We start from the raw sequence: 18,206 nt of genomic DNA on the forward strand, positions 1-18,206 counted from the left end.
AACTTCACTGTCTATTAGGTCTGTTAAATTTCTTCCTAAATGGGTCCCAAATTTTGCTCTCCACCCAAAATCCCTCTACCAAGCTACTTGAGGAAACTTAGATGAACTCTTATTGACCCCCCACCTCTCTCCACACCCCCATACAGATTCTTATCAAACATTTACTTCAGGCCCCTTCTCTTTACTTACCTGATTACACCAAGCTTTTTTTCCTTTTTGTACATTCTTGACAAGGACATGCCTTAGGGATTCTGTGCCAGAAACGGGAGGACATATGGGGACCTCTAGCTTACTTATCCAAACAACTCGATCTCATCACGCTTGGATGGCCACCTTATTTCCAGGCCTTAGCTGCAACTACTCTCTTAATACCTGAAGCCCCAAAACTAACCCAAAATGCTCCTTTAAATGTACGTTCAGCTCATTCCTTTAAGGATTTGCTGTCTTATGGGGCTTTTCCTTTCTGTGTCTCCTGCTCGACTACAAATCCTCCACGCACAGTGCCTCGACCCATCCCTTTCTTTTATACCCTGTAAACCTCTTAATCCTGCTAGTTTACTCCCTACACCAGATCCAGAAACCGAGCACCTATCTCATGACTGGGTTCAGACCCTGGATTGTGTTCACTTAATCCTTTTGAACGTATAACCAATCGGCTCATCACTGACCCCAGAGTCCCATCCTGGTTCATAGATGGCAGTGCCCAGAAGCAAGCCCCATTTGGGGCTGGATATGCTATAGTCCAGGGACAGCCCTACAAAGTTATTCCCTGCCCCGCCTCATGAAATCAGCCACACTCCCAGCTCACACATCCTCACAGCAGGCTGAACTGATAGCTCTTACACGAGCCTTGACCCTAGCCAAAGACCAGAAGGTAAACATTTACACTGACTCTAAATATGTCTATAACATATTACATTCTAATATTATAATCTGGAGGGAGAGGGGATCCCTGACTCAGGAGGGCACACCTATTCTCAATGCTTCTTTTATTTCTGAACTCCTCCATGTAGCTCAGCTCCCAAAACAAGCTGCTATAATATATTGCTGGGGACACCAGCGACATGGCCCTATCTCATTTTGTTACAATACAGCAGATCACAAAGCAAAGCGGCAGTCCGCCTCTGTTAGTCCTGTCTTTCAGGTCAGTTCAGTTCAGTTCAGTTCAGTCGCTCAGTCGTGTCCGACTCTTTGCGACCCCATGAATCGCAGCACGCCAGGCCTCCCTGTCCGTCACCAACTCCCGGAGTTCACTCAGACTCAGGTCCATCGAGTCAGTGATGCCATCCAGCCATCTCATCCTCTGTCTTCCCCTTCTCCTCCTGCCCCCAATTCCTCCCAGCATCAGAGTCTTTTCCAATGAGTCAACTCTTCGCATGAGGTGGCCAAAGTACTGGAGTTTCAGCTTCAGCATCATTCCTTCCAAAGAAATCCCAGGGCTGATCTCCTTCAGAATGGACTGGTTGGATCTCCTTGCAGTCCAAGGGGCTCTCAAGAGTCTTCTCCAACACCACAGTTCAAAAGCATCAATTCTTACTATACCCCAAATTGACGAGCCTAACATTTGCACATTACTTTCATATTTACATTCCCTTTTCCACCCCTCTGCAAGAGTACTTAAAGCTTTCCTTCAGAACTTTATTGACTTAACTAAAGACGATGTGACTCATTTAAGCAGTCTGACCCAAGCTTGTACCACTTGTCAGAGGACAAACCCTAATTCTAACATTCAACCCCTCCTTTCCCCACCCACCAAATTTGCGGGCATCTTCCCGCACAAGACTGGCAAGTAGATTTCACCCACATGCCACTCGTAAAGAGGTTAAATTCCTCCTAGTCTTCTTAGATACATTTTCTGGATGGATCGAAGCTTTCCCGACTACTAACAAACAAGACCCTACTGTGGCTTGCCTTATTCTCACTGAAATCCTCCCCAGTTTTGGAATGCCTTCCTCCCTCCAGTCTGGCAACAGGCCCAAGATCATATCCCAAGTCACCCAGAATATTGCATGAACCCTTCAAACTCCTTGGAAGTTTCACATTCCTTGTCACCCCCGGTCCTCTGGTAAGGTTGAGAAAACCAACTGAGTTCTAAAAGAAACTCTGACCAAATTAATAATCGAACTTCATCAAGATTGGACTAAACTCCCCCCTTTAGCCCTCTTAAAGGTCCGGGCCATACCAAAAAAATCTCTAAATATCCGTCCATTTGAGGCCATGTATGGGAGGCCCATAGTACTTTTAGGACTCCCTCCACTTCCCATGACGGTCCTAAACTGCCATCCCACCCTCCTTTTCCCTTACTTGCCCATATATGAGATGCCCTTTGGCAACATATGGATAACTTACTCCCTCGACCACATCCCAATATCCCCTACCCATCCTTCCAAATAGGAGACAAAGTCTATATGACGGTTCAGTCCCACTCAGATCTAACCCCAAAATGGCAAGGACCCTACATAGTAATTCTGCTGACCCCTACCGCTGCAAAATTAAAAGAAATCACCCCTTGGGTGCACATTCAGTTCAGTTCAGTTCAGTTCAGTCGCTCAGTCGTGTCCGACTCTTTGCGACCCCATGAATCGCAGCATGCCAGGCCTCCCTGTCCATCACCAACTCCCAGAGTTCACTCAGACTCAGGTCCATCGAGTCAGTGATGCCATCCAGCCATCTCATCCTCTGTCGTCCCCTTCTCCTCTTGCCCCCAATCCCTCCCAGCATCAGAGTCTTTTCCAATGAGTCAACTCTTCGCATGAGGTGGCCAAAGCACATTACTTGACTAAAAAAGGTTATGCAGCCCAATGATGAGAATGTTTACCAGATTAATACTTAATACACACAGGCCCTACAGCTCTAAAGTTCTCACGGCTTCCACCAGCCCCAACTGACAACGGATGAGCCTATGGGTTTCACGGCTACAATTATTTCTGGAACAACTCCTGGCAGATATCTGGATCTCGAGTCCTCAAGGATTGATGTTCAAACACGTTGAAGATTACATCTTCACCCTGTGGCTGTAGAGACCCTTTTATAACTTTTACCCTTTCGAAATCCAATTCTTCTCCATAATAGTCTATCTTATACTCACTTCCCCAAATGTTACTTAACATCTTCTTCTTATCTTCTCTCTTTCCTCTGACCCAAGAACTCTTTCAAAATCCTAACCTCAACTATTTATTCTGGACCCTTAATTCAACCCATACCTACAATTGGCTAAAGACTGCTGGATATGTCTATCTATAACTCCTTGGGGAGATTCACCCCTTCCCACATCCATCCTTGACTGGACCACTGGTAACATATCCCTACACCACTCATACAGTGGGGAGCCTTTATTCGTCTCATATCTTAAATATCTTCACACTAGTGATCAAATCCAGAATTCAGACAAACTCTTAGAATCTTTGCTCACTGACCTTCCCTCCTACAATGGAAAACCTCCAATAGAAGGCCCTATCACCCAGAAAGTAACACTATTACAACGAGCTCCTTTTTGCATATCTACTGCTGCTGCTAAGTTGCTTCAGTCGTGTCCAACTCTGTGCGACCCCAAAGATAGCAGCCCACCAGGCTCCCCCATCCCTGGGATTCTCCAGGCAAGAACACTGGAGTGGGTTGCCATTTCCTTCTCCAATGCACAAAAGTGAAAAGTGAAAGTGAAGTTGCTCAGTTGTGTCCGACTCTTAGCAACCCCATGGACTACAGCCTACCAGGCTCCTCCATCCATGGGATTTTCCAGGCAAGAGTACTGCAGTGAGTTGCCATTGCCTTCTCCGTTTTTCATATCTAGAAATTCCCGAAATAGTTCATATGACCAACCCATGGACATAATCCCTAAACCCATGTATAACCATACCTCCACTTTATTCTTTGCCAATGGAAAGGCTTTATACAATATTTCTGGTCCTACAGGACACTCTTCAACCTTTACAGGACGATTTCCTTCAGCATACTCCTCCACTTCTCCCATCGTTGGGGCCATGTTAGCAGGGTCCCTGACTGTTCTTGAACGAATGATCAAGCTCTGCCTCCCCACCCCACCACCTGCTGACTCCTCTTCACCATCAACTTCATCTGTTGTATTGTGACACCTGGCCTGTTTTTTTCTTGTGTGGGGCATCTACATATGTCTGTTTACCTACTAATTGGACCGGAACCTACACCCTGCTATACTCCAGTCCAAACATTTTTATACCCCCAGTGATCAACCCCTATCTATTCCTCTCATTCACAAGCGAATGAAACAAGCCATTCATTTCATTCCCCTCTTAGTGGGACTAGGGGTAGTGGCTAGAATTGGAATGGGAACTAACCACCTCCATCCAAAACTACCAGGCACTATCTAAAGGCCTCTCAGTCAGCCTCCAGGAAATAGCCCAAGCTCTATAACTATCCAAAATCAACTCGATTCCTTGGCAGCCCTAGTGTTACGAAACAGAAGAAAAGGGAGGTTTGTGCCTTTTTCTGGGTGAATCCTGCTGCTTCTATGCCGACTAGTTGGGTGTTGTCCAGGAAGCTGCAAAAAGCCTTACAGATCAATCCTCTTGAATCCACCAGAGATTAAGCAACTCCTGGCAGTCATGGCTGACAGATTGGGACTGGATGCCTTGGGTTTTGCCCCTTCTCAGACCATTCATATTCATTATCCTAATATTCACATTTGGACCTTGTTTGTTTAATCTTTTACAGGGATTCTTCCAGGACTGAATCTGAGCCATTTCTCGAGATCAAGTCAAGACTGTTCTGCTCGAGACCCTGGCAGCTAGAATAGAAAATCAACACTATGGGCCTTAGACTTCCTTCCTCCCAGACCACAAACCCCCGAACATTCATCAGCACGAAGAAACCCTGAACATTGACAAGGCCCATCTCTCTTTCTCTTTTTATATATTCTTTACGGTCTGGAATGAAGGAAAGCTACGCGGCTCAAAATAGCCTGGAGTTCAAATTCCCCTCCAGGTCTCTCCCACCGTTCCATACAGAACGAAGAACTTTCTCTCCCCAAGAAAGGAATGAACATTAAGATTGATTACATTCAGCTCCCAGTTGGTCCCAATCTCCGGCTGGTCTCGGGAATTCCTTGCCCCAGTTGTTGAAAGGTAACTAATCAAAATAATCTTGAGGAAAAACAGACCCCCTCAAAACAACGTATGTCCACATATATATGTTTTCTATATATACCTACTCTTTTTTTTGACTTAGTGCAGCAGCTCACTGGTTTGATGGCTTTCCCTTCTTGCCTCATTAAATGTGACCTGTTCCTGTAGAGTATCGGTCTCGTTCTTTCTCGGAAGCTCACCTTCTCTAGTTCCCTTAGCTTATAGTATCCTCTACCACCGTTCTCCTGCCCTGAACTCACTTGCCTAAGCTCTCCCCCACACACTCTGTTAATGCAGAGAAACAAAACAAACGACCTCTGTCTTATCTCAAGGCTGTTGACTGGTACATAATAGATGATCAATGAATAGTTAGTTACATAAATAATTGAGTGGCCCCTGGATGAATGAATAAGACAAAAACCTGATTCATGTCCTTTTAAAGGGAATTCGGCTATTTGGATCATGGAGTTGTAAGCTCTCCCACGTAACAACAAAACCTTAGCTCTTTTGAAATTAAAAGAGACTCTTTGGGGTTTGGTTCACAATGGCAGAGTAGAAGGACGTGTGATCATGTCCTCCTGAGAGAGCACCAAAATCACAACTAGTTCTTAAACAGCCGTTCTCAGGAGGATGCTGGAACCCACTGAAAAAACATAGTCCACAGCCAAAGGAAAAGCCACATTGAGATGGGAAGAGGGGCACAATTACAGTAAAAACAAATGCCACACCCACCGGATGGGCAGTCCACGAACTGGAGAACAATAACACCAAAGAAGTTCTCCCACTGTTGTAAAGGTTCTGAGCACCCCCATCAGGCATCCCAGCCTGGGGATCTGACAAAGGGACTAGGAATCCCCAGGGAATCTGACTTTGAAGGCTAGCAGGATTTGATGATAGGAATTCCACAGGACTGGGGAAAACAGAGACTCCACTCTTGGAGAGCGTGCATAAAAGCTTGTGTGCACCAGGACCCAGGGGAAAGGAGCAGTGACCCCACAGAAGACTGAACCTGACCTACCTGCTAGTATTGGAGGGTCTCTTGCAGAGGGGAGGGGCAGCAGTGGCTCACCTCAGGAACTAGGGCATTGGCAGCAGCAGTCCTAGGAAATACACACTGGCTGTTATGAGCCCTCTTGGAGGTCACCACTAGCCCTACCACAGAGCCTGTATACTCCAGGGCTGGGTTGTCTCAGGTCAAACAACTAACAGGGAGGGAGCACAGCCCCAGCCATCAACAGATTAGTGGATTAAAGTTTGAGCACAGGCCTGCCCACCAGAGCAAGGTCCAGTTTTTTCTACTCCAGTCCCTCTCATCAGCTGCCCAAACCTCTTAGATACCCTAGTGGCTCAGATGGTAAAGAATCCACTTGCAATGCAGAAGACCTGGGTTAGATCCCTGGGTTGGGAAAATCCTCTGCAGAAGGGAATAGCAGCCCACTCCAGGATTCTTGCCTGGAGAATTCCATGGACAGAGGACCCTGGTGGGCTACAGTCCATGGGGTTGCAAAGAGTCATACACGACTGAACAACTAACACTACCACACTCCACCAGAGGGCAGACAGAAGGAACAAGAAGAACTAGAATCCTGCAGCCTCCAGAACAAAAACCACAATCCCAGTTAAACAAAGTTAAATAAAATGAAAAGAGGACTTTTTTCTCAGACGAAGGAACAACAACAACAACAAAAAACCTCAGGAAAACAACTAAATGACTGAAGTACAAATAGGCAATCTTCTAGAAAAAGAATTCAGAATGATTGAAACAGGAAGGAAGTGGGCAGGGCACAACTTGTAAAAGAAGGACATAGCCTGAGAACACAACATAAACTAATTAGAACCAAATAGGTTCAAGATGGTGGCTGAGTTGACTTCCGCCAGACCTTTAAACACTCACTGTTATTACATCAGCAAGCTAATGACACACCCACAGGCGCCAAGACAGTTCCAAGGCTGACCATCGAAGACCAAAAAGTGAGTGATGGCTCAATTCCTAGAAATCTTTGCCGTTTCCCCAAAATAGTTGGAATAATCTTCCTACTCATAAGTCCCTTCCCTGATGGCTTAGATGGTAAAGCATCTGCCTACAATGCGGGAGACCCAGGTTCAATCCCTGGGTCGGGAAGATCTCCTGAAGGAAATGGCAACCCACTCCCAGTACTCTTGCCTGGAAAATCCCATGGACAAAGAAGCCTGGTAGGTTACAGTCCTAATGAGTCTTACTCATCAGGCTATGAAATTTCCTCATCCATAAAAGCTAACCACACCACATTTCAAGGCCACCCTTGGTGGACTGCACTCTCTCTGTGGAATGTTTCTCTCTAAATAAATCCACTTCTTACCTACCACTTTTTCTCTCATCGAATTCTTTCTGTGACAAGACATCAAGAACCTGAGCTTCATTAGTTCCTGAAACCAGGTGTGTGATCTCAGTGGAAGACCATGAGTTGAGTTCCAGCCACATAGGTTAGCATCCCAAACTGGGTTTTGGCTGGGTTTAAGTCCCAGCACAGGGGTTCATGTCCCAATCTAAGTGAATGTTTTCATAATGATAGTGAAGATGATCTAGGATCTTGGAAAAAAGAGTGGAGAAGATGAAAGAAATATTTAATAAATACCTGGAAGAACTAAAGAATAAACAAACAATGATGAATAATACACCAGAAGGAATCAATCACAGAATAATAGAGGTAGAAGAACAGATAAGTGACCTGGAAGACAGAATGGTAGAAATCACAGAACTTAATATAGAAAGCACAGTGAAAAGAAATAGAGACAGCCTAAAGAGACCTCTGGGACAACATTAAATGCACCAACATTCATTTTAAAGGGGTTCCAGAAGGGGAAGAGAGAGAGAAAGGACCAGAGAAAATATTTGAAGAGATACTAGCTGAAAAATTCCCTAATATGGGAAAGGAAATAGTCAACCAAGTTTAGGAAGCACAGAGAGTCCCAGGAAGGATAAATTCAAGGAGGGACACATCGAGACACACAGTAACCAAACTGACAAAAATTAAAGACAATGATAAAAGATTAAAAGCAACAAGGGCCAAATGACAAATAATATGCAAAGGAACTCACATAAGGCTATCTGTTGATTTCTCAACAGAAACTTTGCAAGCCAGGAGGGGGTGACATGATATATTTAAAGTAATGTAGAACTATAACCAAGAATACTTTTCCTAGCAAGGCTCTCATTCAGATTTGACAGAAAAATCAAAAGCTTTACAGACAAGTGAATGTTAAGAGAATTCAGCACCACCAAACAAGCTTTACAACAAAAGCTTAAGGAGCTTCTCTAGGCAGGAAACACAGGAAAAGGAAAAGAACTACAAAAACAAATACAAAACAATTAAGAAAATGACAACAGAATCATATATATTGATAATTACCTTAAATGTAAATGGATTCAGTGCACCAACTAAAAGACATAGACTGGCTTGTTGTTGTTGTTTAGTTGCTAAGTAGACTGTGTCCAGTTCTTTTACGACCCCGTGGACCATAGCCTGTCAGGTTTCTCTGTCCATGGGATTTCCCAGGCAAGAATACTGGAGTGGGTTGCCACTTCCTTCACCAGGGGATCGTCTCTGTCTCCTGCACTGGCAGGTGGATTCTTTACCACTGAGGTACCAGGGAAACACAGACTGGCTGGGTGGATATAAAAACAACACCCCTGTATATACTGTCTAAAAATGATACTTCAGACCTAGGGACACATATAGACTGAAAGTTAGGGGATGGGAGAATGTATTCCATGCAAATGAAAATTAAAAGAAAAATGGAGTAGCAATACTCATATCAGACAAAATAGACTTTAAAACTAAGACTGTATTAAGAGGCAAAGATGGACACTACATAATGATCAAGAGATCAATCCAAGAAGAAGATATAACAATTGGAAATCTATATACACCCAACATAGGAAGGAGTACCTCAACATGTAAGTCAAATACTAACAACCATAAAGGGAGAAATTAACTATAACACAATTATAGTGGGGGACTTTGACATTTTCATCAATGGATAGATCATCCAGACAGAAAATAAGAAAGGACAGGCCTTAATAGACACAACAGACCATACGGACTTAATTATTATGTATAGAGCTTTCCATCCAAAAGCAACAAATTACACATTCTTCTCAAGTGCACATGGAACATTCTCCAGGACTGACCACATCCTGGGCCACAAGGTGAGCCTTGGTAAATTTAAGAAAATTTAAATCATATCAAGCATCTTTTCTGATCACAATGCTAAGAGATTAGAACTACAGTACAAGAAAAAAAAAAAAAACAATAAAAATCACAATACGTAGTAGCTAAACAATATGCTACTAAACAACCAGTGGACCACTGAAGAAATTGAAGGGGAGATTAAGAAGCAAATCAGATCAGATCAGATCAGTTGCTCAGTCCTGTCCAACTCTTTGTGACCACATGAATCACAACACGCCAGGCCTCCCTGTCCATCACCAACTCCCAGAGTTCACTCAGACTCATGTCCATTGAGTAGGTGATGCCATCCAGCCATCTCATCCTCTGTTGTCCCCTTCTCCTCCTGCCCCCAATCCCTCCCAGCATCAGAGTCTTTTCCAATGAGTCAACTCTTCGCATGAGGTGGCCAAAGTACTGGAGTTTCAGCTTTAGCATCATTCTTTCCAAAGAAATCCCAGGGCTGATCTCCTTCAGAATGGACTGGTTGGATCTCCTTGCAGTCCAAGGGACTCTCAAGAGTCTTCTCCAACACCACAGTTCAAAAGCATCAATTCTTTGGTGCTCAGCCTTCTTCACAGTCCAACTCTCACATTCATACATGACCACAGGAAAAACCATAGCCTTGACCAGATGAACCTTTGTTGGCAAAGTAATGTCTCCGCTTTTGAATATGCTATCTAGGTTGGTCATAACTTTCCTTCCAAGGAGTAAGCGTCTTTTAATTTCATGGCTGAAGTCACCATCTGTAGTGATTTTGGAGCCCAGAAAAATAAAGTCTGACACTGTTTCCACTGTTTCCCCATCTATTTCCCATGAAGTGATGGGACCAGATGCCGTGATCTTCGTTTTCTGAATATTGAGCTTTAAGCCAACTTTTTCACTCTCCACTTTCACTTTCATCAAGAGGCTTTTTAGTTCCTCTTCACTTTCTGCCATAAGGGCGGTGTCATCTGCATATCTGAGGTTATTGATATTTCTCCTGGCAATCTTGATTCCAGCTTGTGTTTCTTTCAGTCCAGCGTTTCTCATGATGTACTCTGCATATAAGTTAAATAAACAGGGTGACAATATGCAGCCTTGACGAACTCCTTTTCCTATTTGGAACCAGTCTGCTGTTCCATGTCCAGTTCTAACTGTTGCTTCCTGACCTGCATACAAATTTCTCAAGAGGCAGATCAGGTGGTCTGGTATTCCCATCTCTTTCAGAATTTTCCAGTTTATTGTGATCCACACAGTCAAAGGCTTTGGCATAGTCAATAAAGCAGAAATAGATGTTTTTCTGGAACTCTCTTGCTTTTTCCATGATCCAGTGGATGTTGGCAATTTGATCTCTGGTTCCTCCGCCTTTTCTAAAACCAGCTTGAACATCAGGAAGTTCATGGTTCACATATTGCTGAAGCCTGGCTTGGAGAATTTTGAGCATTACTTTACTAGCGTGTGAGACGAGTGCAATTGTACGGTAGTTTGAGCATTCTTTGGCATTGCCTTTCTTTGGGATTGGAATGAAAACTGACCTTTTCAGTCCTGTGGCCACTGCTGAGTTTTCCAAATTTGCTGGCATATTGAGTGCAGCACTTTCACAGCATCATCTTTCAGAATTTGAAATAGCTCAACTGGAATTCCATCACCTCCACTAGCTTTGTTCATAGTGATGCTTTCTAAGGCCCACTTGACTTCACATTCCAGGATGTCTGGCTCTAGGTCAGTGATCACACCATCGTGATTATCTGGGTCATGAAGATCTTTTTTGTACAGTTCTTCTGTGTATTCTTGCCATCTCTTCTTAATATCTTCTGCTTCTGTTAGGTCCATACCATTTCTGTCCTTTATCGAGCCCATCTTTGCATGACATGTTCCTTTGGTATCTCTGATTTTCTTGAAGAGATCTCTAGTCTTTCCCATTCTGTTGTTTTCCTCTATTTCTTTCTTTTTTTTTTTTTTTTTTCCTCTATTTCTTTGCACTGATCGCTGAAGAAGGCTTTCTTATCTCTTCTTGCTATTCTTTGGAACTCTGCATTGAGATGCTTATACCTTTCCTTTTCTCCTTTGCTTTTCACTTCTCTTCTTTTCACAGCTATTTGTAAGACCTCCCCAGACAGCCATTTTGCTTTTTTGCATTTCTTTTCCATGGGGATGGTCTTGATCCCTGTCTCCTGTATAATGTCATGAACCTCATTCCATAGTTCATCAGGCACTCTATCTATCAGATCTAGACCCTTAAATCTATTTCTCACTTCCACTGTATAATCATAAGGGATTTGATTTAGGTCATACCTGAATGGGCTAGTGGTTTTCCCTACTTTCTTCAATTTAAGTCTGAATTTGGCAATAAGGAGTTCATGGTCTGAGCCACAGTCAGCTCCTGGTCTTGTTTTTGCTGACTGTATAGAGCTTCTCCATCTTTGGCTGCAAAGAATATAATCAATCTGATTTTGGTGTTGACCATCTGGTGATGTCCATGTATAGAGTCTTCTCTTGTGTTGTTGGAAGAGGGTGTTTGTTATGACCAGTGCATTTTCTTGGCAAAACTCTATTAGTCTTTGCCCTGCTTCATTCCGTATTCCAAGGCCAAATTTGCCTGTTACTCCAGGTGTTTCTTGACTTCCTACTTTTGCATTCCAGTCCCCTATAATGAAAAGGACATCTTTTTTGGGGTGTTAGTTCTAAAAGGTCTTGTAGGTCTTCATAGAACCGTTCAACTTCAGCTTCCTCAGCGTTACTGGTTGGGGCATAGACTTGGATTACTGTGATATTGAATGGTTTGCCTTGGAAACGAACAGAGATCATTCTGTCGTTTTTGAGATTGCATCCAAGTACTGCATTTCGGACTCTTTTGTTGACCATGATGGCTACTCCATTTCTTCTAAGGGATTCCTGCCTGCAGTAGTAGATATAATGGTCATCTGAGTTAAATTCACCCATTCCAGTCCATTTTAGTTCGCTGATTCCTAGAATGTTGACGTTCACTTTTGCCATCTCTTGTTTGACCACTTCCAATTTGCCTTGATTCATGGACCTGACATTCCAGGTTCTTATGCAATATTGCTCTTTACAGCATCGGCCCTTGCTTCTATCACCAGTCACATCCACAGCTGGGTATTGTTTTTGCTTTGGCTCCATCCCTTCATTCTTTGTGGAGTTATTTCTCCACTGATCTCCAGTAGCATATTGGGCACCTACTGACCTGGGGAGTTTCTCTTTCAGTATCCTATCCTAGAGACAAATGAAAGGACAATGGTCCAAAACCTATGGGATGAAGCAAAAGCAATTATATATTTTATTTGGCTGGACTGAGTCTTGGTTGTAGCACCTGGGATTTTCAATCTTCTTTATGGCATGCAAGATCTTTATTTATTTTTTTAGCTGTGGCATGTGGGATTTAGTTCTTTGACCAGGGATTGAACTTGGGCTCCCTGCATTGGGAGTGTGGAGTCTTAGGCACTGAATCACCAGGAAAGTCCCTCAGTCTGCTTTTAACTGGAGCAAGAGATCCTCTTTTCTGAATTGGCCATGTATGGAGATAGTTTCAGTTGTCACACCTGGGGCAGGGGTGCTCCTGGTGGTGCTACACATTACTGTGGGGTGTAGAGGCCAGAGACACTTCCAGGCAACTGTGATGCACAGAATAGTTCACGGCAATACAGACTTTGCCTGTCCCCTGACGGCTGGTGATGACATTGCTTGCTACAAACTTGTTTCAGTTAAAAGCAGACTGAGGGACTTACCTGGTGATCCAGGGTACCATGACTAAGATACGGTACAGCCAAATAAATATATGATTTTTAAAAGGGAGACTGAAAAGCTGAAATGGACAGGGACCACTTAGAGAAGATTTTACAAGTTATGTCCAAAAAGCCAAAGAATTGATAAAGCTGTTCATCAGAAAGTGAAGAAATGGGTGGTACTTTTCTACGCTGTGTCCACTAAAGTCAGAAATGTGTCTGTGGCTGAGATGGGGATAAAGGTAGCTTTCTCCCAGGCCATTGTGGCCATTTAATTTGGCCAATCCTGAGCACTGGAATCATTTTGATTAAGTACTTTGCATCTTTCTAACATTATCGATGTTGTTTCCATACCCAATGAACTAGATGCTATAACAGAAAAGACAAAAGGGAGAGGGGGAAGGAGGAATTAAAGAAGTCATAATTGTCAAAAAGCTGAGTTATTTGGCAGCACATTTCTCGACCTGACTTCATGAACCACAAATGACATTGGGCCAAGCATCTCAGCTCATATCCACTTGCTTCAAGCTTAATTTGTCCAACTGTGGTCTCCACTGCTCCCCCAAGTTCCATATGAACTGCAAGGAGGCTGGAAACATAGGGCCCAACCCATATTTGGTGATGCACAAACTGGCTCTGCCAATTTTGTTCAGGGTGGCCAAGGGTCCCACTAAGATACACGTTTCCCAGTGCTTCTGATATGAGCAGTGGCCCAATTCTGGTTAATGAAATCCAACTGGAAGCCAATAGTAATTCCAGGAGGAAGTCTTCATATAAGTATCACTTCTTCATCTTCCTTATTTAGTCCTTTCTGGAATGCAGATATGACGTTGGAGGGAGAGTCACCAAAAAGAAGATGAGGCAACAGCCTAAGAATGAAAGATACCATTTAAAGATGGTGGAGCCAATGGGCAGGAGCCAGGACAATGATGATGGAGGTGTACACAGGATGGCTCCCGGTTAGCCCTCGGTCGCTCTGACCTGTCTGAAAGCAGTTGCCAAGAGGGATAGTCAGAGATCTGGGAAGGGGATAAACCAGGCTCTCTGGCTCCTGTTGAGGTTGGCCTGTGAAAGGAGCCAAGGCCTATTCTTGACCACCACTCTCCTTGGGTGGTGAAGGCAGGAGAAGGGGACGATGGGGGATGAAATGGTTGGACGGCATCACTGACTCGATGGACATGAGTTTGAACAAGCTCTGGGAGTAGGTGATGGACAGGGAAGCCTGGCGTGCTGCAGTCCATGGGGTTGCAGAGTCAGACACGACTGAGTGACTGAACTGAACTATACTTCTTGGGTACTGGTACTAGTGCCTCCTTGCGTGCCCTCGGGCCCAGAGTCCTGTTGAGTGAGTTCCCAGGTGCTTCACCATCACTATCTCCTCCTGGTTGCCTTAACCTCACTCACATGTCTCCAAGTAGCCCTTCATTCGAGCATCTTCAATTAGGTCTTCAAGCTGCCATCAATTTCATACATACGTGGACGGGCAGCTCACTGCTTCGAAGGTGGCACATCCCACTCTCTAGAGCCACAGTTTGTCTCTCTGTGTCTTCTACTCTTTGGTCTTTTGTTTTTGGCTGTACTGTACACGTTTGGCATACAAACGTGGACGGGCAGCTCACTGCTTCGAAGGTGGCACATCCCACTCTCTAGAGCCACAGTTTGTCTCTCTGTGTCTTCTACTCTTTGGTCTTTTGTTTTTGGCTGTACTGAGTCTTTGCTGCAGCTCAAGGGCTTCTCATTGTGGAGTATGAGGCTAAGAAGTTGCTACTTGTGAGCTTGGTTGCCCCTCAGCATGTGGGATCTTAGTTTCTCAACCAGGGATTGAACCTCCATCCCCTACATTGGAAGGCGGATTCTTAATCACTAGACCACCAGGGAAGTCCCTACTCTTTGGTCTCGATTCTGCACTCTGACATAACAAAGAACTTCTGGTATAATCTGATATCAAGTCTATATTCTTCTCTCTGAAGGCGTTCAAACATTGGCCCCAAATTACCCAGCTGATAATTTTCAGTTGCAACATCTATTATGTGGGGATAACACCCATACCCATATAGGACTACTGTGAGAATTATGCAAACAATTTATGTAGGATTGCCAGGTTTAGCAAAAAAATAATAATAATAAATAAATAAATAATACAGGATGTCCAGGTACATTTAAATTTCAGATTGGCAATGAATACTATTTTGTGTATGTTTGCACAATATTTGGGATATTTGTTGTTCAGTTGCTGTCCTGTATGAGATCCCATGGATTGCAGCATGCCAGGCTTCCCTATCTGTACTATCTCCCAGAGTTTGCTCAAATTTATGTTCAGGTGGTACTAGTGGTAAAGAACCTGTCTGCCACTTGGGTTCAATCCCTGGGTCAGGAAGATCCCTTGGAGAAGGGAATAGCAACCCACTCTAGTATTTCTGCCTGGAGAATCCCGTGGACAGAGGAGCCTGGTGGGCTACAGTCTGTAGGGTCACAAACAGTTGGATACAACTGAAATGACTTAGCACACATGTCCATTGGGTCAGTGATGTCATCCAACTGTCCCGTCCTCTGCCGGCCCCTTCTCCTCCTGCCCTCAGCCTTTCCCAGCATCAGGGTCTGTTCCAATGAGTCGGCTCTTCTCATCAGGTGGACAGAGTATTAGAGGTTCTGCTTTTGGATATACTTGTATTAAAAAATGATGTGTTTCTTATCTGAGGTTCAAATGTAACTGAGGCTTCTGTTTTATCTGGTGAAGAGCACATTGCCTGCCCTTTATGTGGTCCCCAGTGAATAGTAGTAGCTGATAGTCTTCTTTTTCTTAATCCTTTTTTCTTCCAGCACCTAACGCAGTACTAGACACAATATCAGGAAAACAACTGTCTTTATTCAACTGTCTTTGAATAAAGAAATTAATGAACACATGGAGAAACTGAGAACCAGGGAGGCAATCTGACTGAAGTGAAAGTTACCCAGCTGCTAAGTGACAGAAAAGAGCCTGGAACTTGGGCATCCTTACTTCTGGCCCAGCTTTCCTCTCTCCACATCAGATAGTGAGACAAAGTGGAGGAAGCTGCCCAGCAGGACGTGATCCAGGGATGGCACTGAGTGGATTCCCCAGTCTTTATTTTTCACCTCACACAGTAATTATATTCTCACTTTAAAATGAAGGAATAATTAATAGTAACTTTACTAAACTGCTTCTTCAGTGCTGTGGATTAGAGCAGAAAAAAGATTCCTTTTCTTTCTGGCAAATTTTTTCCCCCTTGAAAAAAGAAATCATTAGAAGTTAAAAATTAGAAGCTTTTTTTGTGTACCTAAATAATCACGGGGAAATTTGAAGCTTGTTTTTATTCTATAATAAAATGTGAAATTATTGCTTTTAAAGATGATCTGATTCAGTGGTTGTCAAACTGTTTTCAGTAAAATTACTTCTATAAATAAAATCTTATATAGAATCTCAACATATGTGTTAAGTGGGATATTTAGAAGTTAAAAATAGTATGCTCTAAGCTCAAATATATAATCAGTGTAACTTCAGAATACAGTTTAGAAATGACAGATAAACTTCAGATGGGTACTGAAGCTTTATATCATATTTTTATCACATGTGGTTGGAACTTCATATCATCTTTATATCATGTGTGGTTGGAGTTTTATATCAGTTTCAATAATTTCAGTAATCAACTATTCATTTTGTTTTAGTCATAGAGCTTGAGGAAAATTTTGGTTCATGCAGAATAGGGGCAACTAAAGAAAGATTTTTAAAATTTACCTTGCAATCCAAGGATACTGTTAACAGAGATGTTAGGAAACATTGCAGTCCCAGATCTGCCTGAAAGCAAACCAGATTTAGCAAGGCAAGCAAATGCCTGACATTAGCATTTGGCTGGGCATGGGGTGCCAGGCCTGGACTACATTCTCCACCCACTACTCCAGCCACCCAGGTCTCTGCAGGTAGGTATGGTCAGAGGACTAATGTTCCCCCAAAGTGGGAGTAGAAATGATGGGTGTTTGGGCCCTAAAGACCACTTTGCGTGCCTTCCTCTGAAGGTGAGTCCACAAGACGGAAGCAACTCTACCTCAACCAGGACAACAAGACAGGTTGTGGAAGGGCTCCAAGGAACACCCAAGGACCTAGAATAATCATCTGGAGTTCTTAAGTTCCATGAGCCCAAGAGCTTCCTTCTCAATAGTTAATGATGTTTCTGATGAGGCTGGTGAGGTGAGGAGCTGAACAAATGTGATTTTTTTGATATTGTATAAAATGTTAACATTGGAAAGATCTGCATAAATTAATGAACCAGTATTTTTCAAATAGTCAAAGAATGATATAAAACTATGCATAGATCAAAGATGCATTGAGTGAATTTTAATATAACAGAGTACATAAAGTTTATAATGGTTTCGATTCCATCTTGCAGTTAACCTTGAAGAAGTTTCTACTTCTTGAGTTTGGTATAGTGTCAAAGATGAATATTTGCAATTCTCTAAAAACACTATTCAAATAATTGTCCCTTTTCCAGGTGTGTATCAGTGCATGGCCACATTTTCTTTATAAATTTCAACTAAAAGATGTATTTTGTAGATTGGAGAAGCCAGACATTACAGAAACTTTCCAAAGTACTGATACAAAGCAATGTCATTCTTCTACTATTTTTATTTGTAGGTTTTGGAAAATATAATTATTTTTCTTAAAGATGTACTAACATGGAATGGGTTTATAATTGCTAATACTAGATTCATACATCAGTAACCATTTCCCCCTTGGTTTTCCATTTCTAATCCAGTATCGATAGATAAAATTAGATAGATAGTTTTGTTGATAGATAAAGCTCATACAAGCAAAAGCTCTTTGGGGGTCTGTAGTAATTTTCAAGAGTGTCAAGAGACTACAAGTCACTGCTCTGGTTTATATTCCAAGGGGGCAGCTGGGACTCAGAAGTCCAGGCAGGCGATGTGAAGTTTTAACAGGCTCAGGGCTGCACCCACACTGGGCACATTCATATAGGACAGGACCCAAGACCCAACACCTCTCCCAGTAATTCTTGATTCCAGTACAGGAACCACTGAGAGTGGTTTTCATACCACTCTGGGCTGGTTTGGTGATCAATACAGTGATGTCACTGCAGTGATCAGTGGTCAGCAGTAAACATGGAAAAACAATCTTTTGTAGCAAGGAACTCCATTCCAGC

This window comes from Bos mutus, chromosome 6, assembly GCF_027580195.1.
Source record: "Bos mutus isolate GX-2022 chromosome 6, NWIPB_WYAK_1.1, whole genome shotgun sequence".
In the NCBI taxonomy this organism is placed as follows: Eukaryota; Metazoa; Chordata; class Mammalia; order Artiodactyla; family Bovidae; genus Bos; species Bos mutus.